The sequence below is a fragment of the Bos indicus x Bos taurus genome, chromosome 16 (assembly GCF_003369695.1).
Source record: "Bos indicus x Bos taurus breed Angus x Brahman F1 hybrid chromosome 16, Bos_hybrid_MaternalHap_v2.0, whole genome shotgun sequence".
Classification (NCBI taxonomy): Eukaryota; Metazoa; Chordata; class Mammalia; order Artiodactyla; family Bovidae; genus Bos; species Bos indicus x Bos taurus.
Window position 1 is genome coordinate 6,183,568 of NC_040091.1, and position 8,341 is coordinate 6,191,908.

An 8,341-nucleotide genomic window follows, 5' to 3' on the forward strand; every position below is an offset into this window, starting at 1 on the left:
GTGTATTTCTTTAACAAATACAAGAATATCCGTATTGTTTCCACTTGTGTTAATTTTTAATAACTTTTTATAGAATAGTTTTCAATTCATAGAAATATTACAAAGATAGTGCCAAGAATCCCTCAATACTTCAGCTACCCCCTACACTTAGCATCTCACATTGTAGTTGTTGCTGTTCAGTCATTAAGTCGTGTCTGACCCTTTGCAACCCCATGGACTATAGCCTGCCAGGCTCCTCTGTCTCTGGGATTCTCCAGGCAAGACTACTGGAGTGGTTTGCCATTTTCTTCTCTAGGGTATCTTCCAGAACCAGGGATCTAACGTGTTTCCTGCATTGGCAGGCAGATTCTTTAACCACTGAGATACCAGGGAAGTCCAGCTTATTACGTTAACCATATTATTTGTTACAACTTATGAACCAATGTGGATACATTGTATTCAACTAAACTCCATGCTTTACTCAGATTTCCTTCAGTTCAGTTCAGTTCAGTCGCTCAGTCCTGTCCGACTCTTCGTGACCCCATGAATCGCAGCACGCCAGGCCTCCCTTGTCCATCACCAACGCCCGGAGTTCACTCAGACTCACCTCCATCAAGTCACTGATGCCATCCAGCCATCTCATCCTCTGTCGTCCCCTTCTCCTCCTGCCCCCAATCCCTCCCAGCATCAGAGTCTTTTCCAATGAGTCAACCCTGGAGTTTCAGCTTCAGCATCATTCCCTCCAAAGAAATCCCAGGGCTGATCTTCAGAATGGACTGGTTGGATCTCCTTGCAGTCCAACGGATTCTCAAAGATTTCCTTAGTTGTTACCTAATGTCCTTTCTTTTTCCAAAGTCCCACCCAAATTATATTACATATAAATATCAGATTATATTTAGTCATCATGTTTTTTAGGCTCATCTGGACTGACAGATTTTTAGACTCATTTCCTTGACAATTTTGAGGGGAACTGATCAGCTGCTTTGAAGAATGTCTCTCAGTTGAAGTTTGTCTGCTGTTTTTCTCATGACTATATTGAAGTTATGGGTTTAGGGAGGAAGCTTACAGAAAGGAGTGTCACTCTTATTACATTATATCAAAGGTACCTTCTATCAACATGATATCACTGATGATGTTCACTGGTATTATCTGGCTGAAGTGAAGTTTGTAAGATTTCCACACTAAGCTATTTGTCCCTTCCTGTATTATGTTTGTTGTAAACCAGTTACTAAGCATAACTCATACAAGAAGTGGGAAGTGAAACCCCAACTCCTTGCTGGGAGGGTCTACATAAATTATTTGGAATCCTTCCATACTGAAAATCTGTTTCTTCACTCCCACTTACTCCATCATTTATATATCCCAGTATGGATTTGCAGATGTTTCTTTTTTGTAACTTTTTTTGTTGACCATTTTAAAAAAATAATTTTAACTATTTATGTATTCACTATGCTGGGTCTTCATTGCTGCCCAGGCTATTCTCTATTTGCAGCAAGCGGGAGCTACTCTCTAGTTGTAGTGTTCTAGCTTCTCATTGTGGTGGCTTCTTGTTTCAGAACATGGACTATAAAGGGTCAGTAGTTTTGGCACTGGACTCTGTAGCTGGGCTCCTGGCCTCTAGGGCACAGGCTCAATAGTTGTGATGCACAGGCTTACTTGCTTAAGGGCCATGTGGGATCTTTCTGGATCAGGGATCAAACCCATGTCTACTGCATTGGCAGGCAGATTCTTTATCACTGAGTCACCAGGGAAGCCACTGCAGATGTTTATTCTTTAGATGATAATCCAATTGTGCGTGTGTGTGTGTGTGTATTAGTCTGTCTGTTGTCTCTGATTTTTTGTGACCCCATGGACTGTAGCCTGCCAGGGTGCTCTATCCGTGGGGATTCTCCAGGAAAGAATACTGTAGTGGATTACCATGCCCTTCTCTGGGGGACCTTCCTGACCCAGGGATTAAACCCGGGTCTCCTGCATTGCAGGCAGATTCTTTACCACATGAGCTACCAGGGAAGTCCATAATCCACCATTACATATTTACATTTTTTCTCAAATTGTCCCAACTTTGGCCATTGAGAATTCTTTTAGGTTGATGCCAGTGTACTTTTGGCATGTCCCCAGCTTTTTTTTTTTTTTTAATACATCCTTACTTTCTAGCACTACAAGATGATTCAGGATCATCTTATAGATTCCTGCCCCAGGCCTAGAATCAGTGATTTCTCCAAGAAGCCCTGGTTCTTTCTGTTGGAGAAGAGTATAGAAACAAAGATCTGGATACTGACCTACGCTTGTTTCACTGGAGTGCTATTTTCTTCCAGGTTCTTTCAGCCAGCAGAGCTACGAAATTTATGCATGTATCTCAGTCTATGTTTATACATATACCTATGATAACTTATATATCCACCCATTTGTATATTAAGCCAAACATGAATTCAGGCTAATGGATCTGACCCTAACTTAAAACTATTAATACAAGGTTTATTCTAGCCTTCCTCCTTGCTTGCCTATCATCTTCCTTTTCAATGGTGAGAAGCCTGGTTCCCACCATCTAGTATCTGTTTGCATAAGTGAAAGTGAAAGTCGCTCAGTCGTGTCCTTCTCTTTGTGACCCCATGTAGCCCTCCAAGTTCCTCTGGCCATGGAATGCTCCAGGCAAGAATACTGTAGTGGGTTGCAATTTCCTTCTCAAGGGGAAGCCTGCATTGCATGCTGATTCTCTACTGTCTGGGCTACCAGGGAATCCTCTGTTTTCATGAGTGCATATTAAGTCATTTCAGTCATGTCCAACTCTGCAACCTTATAGATTGAAGCCCACCAGGCTCCTATGTACATGCCCTCCTCTAGGTTATCTTCCCGATCCAGTGATCAAACCTGTTTCATACGCCTCCTGCCTTGGTAGATGGGTTCTTTACTACCAGCACCACTTGGGAAACCCAAATATCTATTCAATTTTATTTAATCCTAGTATAAGAAGGTTAAACTTTCTTTTTCTTTTTGTCACTGTCTTTGAAACAAATTATATTCCAATTAACAAGAGCTCTGGCATAAAAAAGAAATTATTTTATTCTTTGAAGAACATTCAATAAAAGTTGTATTCAGAGAAGAAGATTATTTGAGGACATGATCCCTCAAGAGCCTTGATGATCCAGATCTCTACCACAGAAACAAGACAATGAAAAATTATGTATGAAAAAAGTATTTGCAGATAAAATAGTTTTATTTACTATAAATCAGTGTATCTTTGATGAGGGTGTCTTTGGTTTATGTTTAACCATTTCCTAACTACAAATTATACAGAAAGAACACCCTTTTATTCAGTATTTATGAATCAGGCTCTTTGTATGGCCTTTTTCATGTTATCCCACATAAAATCCTTACATTTTCATAAAAAAAAAAGAATGTTCCATGATTTTGAGTGATAGATCTTTTTCAAATATATTTTACCTTCTGATTCTCCTAAATGCTTATGAGGAAGAAATTCATAACTCCATTTTACAGATGAGGGAGCTGTCTTGAGAGAATATAAATGAAGTGACTGGGGAATAGCCAGTGGTAGAGCACTGATCTAGATCAAGTACTTTTTGATGACCACTACTCTGTGTATTTGGAGAAGGCAATGGCACCCCACTCCAGTACTCTTGCCTGGAAAATCCCATGGATGGAGGAGCCTGGTAGGCTGCAGTCCATGAGGTCGCTAAAAGTTTGACACGATTGAGCGACTTCACTTTCACTTTTCACTTTCATGCATTGGAGAAGGAAAGGGCAACCCACCCCAGTGTTCTTGCCTGGATAACCCTAGGGATGGGGGAGCATGGTGGGCTGCCGTCTATGGGGTCGCACAGAGTCAGACACGACTGAAGTGACTTAGCAGTAGCACTCTGTGTGTTATATGTCATTTTACAATGATTTAAAGATCCAGGAAGTTATACCAGACTTAAATACACTTTTGTATAAATTTACGAGGCTTCCCAGGTGGCTCAGTGGTAAAACAAATCTGCCTGCCAAGCAGGAGACGCAGGTTTGATCCCTGGGTTGGGAAATTCCCTGGGGAAGAAAATGGCAACCCACTCCAGCATTTTTGCCTGGGAAATTGCGTGGACAAAGAAGGCTGGTGGGCTACAGTCCATGGGGTCGCAAAGAGTTGGACATGACTGAGCCACTAAGCACAGCACACATAAATGCATAACCCTATCAGAATTATCAACCCATGTCCACATAAGAAATAATTTGATTAGCTACAGTAGTGCTTTCACATGACCTTCAGTTTTCTAACCTTTAGTTTCACAGTTCCAATAATTTCCAAAGTTGCTTAGTGCAGCACATTTTCTCCCCTTTCTCCTTTCAGTGAGGCTAGGTCACACTGAAAGGCTAGGTCACACATTTGTATTACACTTAATATTTTTTACATTCTGTATTTCATCCTGAGTTCCCTCCACTTTGGAATTTGGGGAATTTGGTTATATTAATGTTTACTCTTGTACTATAAAGTTTTATGAACTGTTGATAAAACCATAGTGTCATCTACCACCGCCATACAGAATAGTTTCACTGCCCTAAAAAATCCTCTGTGTTTCACCTAATCAAATTGTGAATTTTAGCTCACTAATTTTTATTATCTGATTCCCTTGTACTCCAGTAAATCTTTTACTGTCTTGGCTAAAGCCCTGAACTGTCTCTCCTCTGAATTATTATACCGGAGGTTGGGAGAGAAGGGGAATATAATACTGAAACATTCATTTTGTTTCCAAATGAGGAATTTCAGCTGTGAAAAACTACTTTCTTTTGCATTATATTTCTTAATGCATCAGTGTAGCAGTTCAACGAACCAAATCTGGCTACAACCAGATTTAATGAATTTGTCAAAATATCCATATTTTATTACATTGTTTATCTTAATTTATTTGTTACAGCTTTTCATAATTGTGGCTGTAGTGTCATATGCTGACATTAGTAGAAATTCTTCAAATGTTTCATCATTAAACTTCAAATTTCCATCTTTTCCTGTTTGTTTAATTAAGAAATCAAATAACTGAGGTTTGCCAAATATCTTTTTATGGTCTATTGCAGCTATCAATGGGTTTTGAAATTTTGATTTTTTTTCTTTTAAAATATTTGTTTATTTATCTGGCTGTGTTGGGTCTTAGTTGCAGCACCAGAGATCCTTGTTGCATCATGTGGGGTGTTTTTAGGAGTGCACAATCCCTCTAGTTGTGTTTCACAGGGTCTAGAACACATGGCTTTCAGTAGTTGTGGTGCACAGGCTTAGCTTCTCCACAGCATATGGGATCTTAGTTACCCAAATAGGGATTAAGCCCACATTCCCTGAATTTCAAGGCAGATTCTTAACCATTGGATCACCAAGGAATCTTGAAATTTTCATTTATTAAGATAGTTATGTCAAGACACTCCCTAAGTTGAGGCATCAATCACTAGTGAAGAGGCATCTAGGGCCTAACATATAGAAAATGAAGTTGTTTCACCAACTCTATCCTGAGAAAGTCTACTTTACCTTCAGCAGGTTGATGCCAAAACCTGGGCAGTTCAAAAAAATTAGAGATGGGACAAGCAGGAATAATGATTAGGTATATGATCTTGTCCCCCACTTAGCTCATAGATGGAAGACTCCAAACATTCTTGAATTTGCCAGAGACCAGATTTTACATGGCTATTATTTTGTGTTTTATGTCTGGGCTATCCAACTTCCGGAGTTTACTCAAACTCATGTCCATCAAGTCATTGATGCCATCCAACCATCTCATCCTCCGTCGTCCCCTTCTCCTCCTGCCCCCAATCCCTCCCAGCATCAGGGTCTTTGGCAATGAGTCAACTCTTCACATGAGGTGGCCAAAGTATTGGAGTTTCAGCTTCAGTATCAGTCCTTCCAACGAACACCCAGGACTGATCTCCTCTAGAATGGGCTGGTTGGATCTCTTTACAGTCCAAGGGACTCTCAAGAGTCTTCTCCAACACCACAGTTCAAAAGCATCAATTCTTCAGTGCTCAGCTTTCTTCACAGACCAACTCTCACATCCATAAATGACCACAGGAAAAACCATAGCCTAGACTAGACAGACCTTTGTTGGCAAAGTAATGTCTCTGCTTTTCAATATGCTATCTAGGTTGGACATAACTTTCCTTCCAAGGAGTAAGCGTCTTTTAATTTCATGGCTGCAGTCACCATCTGCAGTGATTTTGGAGCCCCAAAAAATAAAGTCTGACACTGTTTCCACTGTTTCCCCATCTATTCCCATGAAGTGATGGGACCAGATGTCATAATCTTAGTTTTCTGAATGTTGAGCTTTAAGCCAACTTTTTCACTCTCCTCTTTCACTTTCATCAAGAGGCTTTTTAATTCCTCTTCACTTTCTGCCATAAGGGTGGTTTCATCTGCATATCTGAGGCTATTGATATTTCTCCCCGCAATTTTGATTCCAACTTGTGCTTCTTCCAGCCCAGTGTTTCTCATGATGTACTCTGCACATGAGTTTGAGTAAACTCTGGGAGTTGGTGATGGACAGGGAGGCTTTGTATGCTGCAGTTCACAGGGTTGCAAAGAGTCAGACACGACTGAGCGACTGAACTGAACTGAACTGATACTTGCAGTTCTTATGTCATGTAGCTGATTAATTAAAAATAAGAATAATAGATTTTATCTCATCTCCATTTCTTCATTCTCTGATGCTCTTCTTTTTTATACAGAACCAAGCTTTTGACTTATTTTCCTCTGCCTATGGAAAATCTTTTAATATTCCTTGTACGGCAGGTCTATCAGTGATAAAATACCCCAGTTTTCTTACCTAACAAAGTCTTTACTACTTCATTTTTTGAAGGATACGTTTTATGGATATAGAATTCTTGGTTGGTAGATTGTTCTTTCAACACTGCAACTATTTCACCTACTCTCTTCTTCTGTGTTTTCTGATGATAAATTACCAATAGTTCTTACCTAATAGATAAATTTTTTTTTCCCTTCATAGACTCTTCAGCATTTTCTCTTTACTTTGCTTTGTAGAAGTTTGAATGTGATAGCTTAGGAGTAAATTTTGATATTTATTCTGCTTGCTGTTGTCTAAGCTTCCTGGATCCATAGTTTGGAGTTGGTCAATAATTTTTGAAAACTCTTGGCCAGTACTACTTCAAATATTTTTTATGCTCTCCTATGTTTCTTCTCCTTCTGATATTCTAATTATATATATTTAATATATATAACTATATATATATGTATATATATTATTACTTTTGATCTTGTCCAAGAACTCTTAGTGGTTCTCTGATTTTTAAAATTCTTCTCTTTATCTTTGAATTTTAGTTTGGAAAATTTCTATTGACCAATCTAGAAGCTCACTGATTCTTTCGTTGGCCTTGTTTAGTCAACTGATGAGTCCACTAAAATCATTTTTATTTCTGTTATGTAAATTTTGATTTCCAGTATTTCCATCTGATAATTTCTCAGAATTTGTATCTGTTTACGTTTCCCATATGTTTGTGCATGTTGTCTATTTTATCCACTTAGAGATTTTAGCATATTAATCATTGATATTTAAGACATTATGTCTGACACATCTGTGTCACATCTGAGTGTTATCAAAGTGTTTGCTTTGTGTTTTCAGACTATTTTTGTTGTTGCTACCTTGTGGCACAGCTTGTAAATGTTTGTTGAATTCTGGACATTTTGTATCAGGTAATAACCATGAAATTAAAAGACACCTACTCCTTGGAAGGAAAGTTATGACCAACCTAGATAGCATATTAGAAAGCAGAGACATCACTTTGCCAACAAAGGTCCGTCTAGTCAAGGCTAGTTTTTCCAGTGGTCATGTATGGATGTGAGAGTTAGACTGTGAAGAAAGCTGAGTGCCAAAGAATTGATGCTTTTGAACTGTGGTGTTGGAGAAGACTCTTGAGAGTCCCTTGGACTGCAAGGAGATCCAACCAGTCCATTCTGAAGATCAGCCCTGGGATTTCTTTGGAAGGACTGATGCTAACGCTGAAACTCCAGTACTTTGGCCACCTCATGCAAAGAGTTGACTCATTGGAAACGACTCTGATGCTGGGAGGGATTGGGGGCAGGAGAAGGGGACGACGGAGGATGAGATGGATGGATGGCATCACTGCCTTGATGGACATGAGTGTGGGTGAACTCCGAGAGTTGGTGATGGACAGGGAGTCCTGGCATGCTGCAATTCATGGGATCACAAAGAGTTGGACAAGACTGAGCGACTGAACTGAACTGAATAGGAATTGAGGTAAATAGGCCTCTGCCATGAGAATTTATGATCTTATCAAGATCTGAAGTTTGTTTCATATTTGCTCAAGCCATAGGTGCCACAGACTTCAAATTTCTCTAGTGCCCTTCACTTTGTTT